This window comes from Etheostoma spectabile, chromosome 14 (genome assembly GCF_008692095.1).
Source record: "Etheostoma spectabile isolate EspeVRDwgs_2016 chromosome 14, UIUC_Espe_1.0, whole genome shotgun sequence".
Lineage (NCBI taxonomy): Eukaryota > Metazoa > Chordata > Actinopteri > Perciformes > Percidae > Etheostoma > Etheostoma spectabile.
The window spans coordinates 12,455,334-12,456,533 of NC_045746.1; the positions used below are offsets into that span (position 1 = coordinate 12,455,334).

A 1,200-nucleotide genomic window follows, 5' to 3' on the forward strand; every position below is an offset into this window, starting at 1 on the left:
ACACACACACACACACACACACACACACACACAGCATGGCCACAGGAAACAAATTAGAATAGAGACATTCTGTCACTACACCGTGTAATACATACAATGGATGCTACAATGTATACCCCTCTCCATCGCCTTCTCTTTCTTTGAACTTGTTCTTTTCTTGCCCCCTCCCCCGCCTTCCCTTAACTCTTCTCTTCTCCGACAGATTAATCCTTCTGCTTTCATTAATACCAGGCTTAATTAACCACACACAGGTCTCTTGGTGTTTTCCTTTAAAAAGGCTCTCTTTCTAATCTGTCTTTGTCTTGGTGTTTCTCTCTCATCCACACACACTCACAGACATTTTCCCATCTTTACCTTTCCCTCTCTTCTCGCTCTTCTTTCGCCCACGCACACCTCATTAATATGTGACTCATGAGGATGTATTTCCTCGTTCATTCTGCCAATTGATTTTAATGTTTGGGCTCAAAAACAAACTCACATCCCAAAATTCATTGCAATGTTTGTTTATCAGGAGATGAATAAATAATGGATTAAATTACAGTCTTGCTGAACTTTCTTCCTTCCTTCCCCTTAAACGGAGCACACGGTGGAGAAAGAACCCATTGGTAATGTGTGTGTAGGAGATAAAGGATGTGTGTTTGTGTGTGAGCTGAGACCAACTCAAGGTGATCAGAGCCAGGGCTGTAAGACATTGACATTCCTTATTAAAGACTTTACCCTTCTTCCAGTTTTAACCTTCCCCTACAGGTGTGTACTGTGTCTTAAAGCAGCTATAATCAATGTTTTTTATATTAACTATGTATTGCATGACTATTTGTATGTGAAAGTGGTTGAGACCAAAACGGAGGTAGAAGGACAGTAAATATTGGACTTACAATCATCCGGTGAGTCAACCCTGTCTACTAAAAACATTTCTATACAACTAAATTGAATGCTCATTTCAATTTGGGGGGTAATGTATTTTCTTCTGGATTACATTTTGTTTCAACACGTTGTCAAAGCAGCGACAGGTGCACGTTGTGAACCTGTTGCAGTTTTAACATCGTGAATTAAAATATGTTAGGTTAGGAAAAGATCATGGCCCTGGTTGTCTTCCTGTCAAAAATGAAAATCAACCCTGTTGTTGATGCTTTTTAATCAATGTTTTTAAACTTTTTCTTTCATTTTTGTCCCACTTTTGACGTTTTCAACACTACGTAA

General features: G+C 39.1%; 1 protein-coding gene across 4 annotated transcripts in view; it reads right to left on the reverse strand.

The window, feature by feature from the left end:
- fndc5b (fibronectin type III domain containing 5b) overlaps window positions 1-1,200 on the reverse strand; it is a 19,617-nt gene that overhangs the window by 13,388 nt on the left and 5,029 nt on the right. The gene's annotated exons all lie outside the window — the stretch shown is intronic.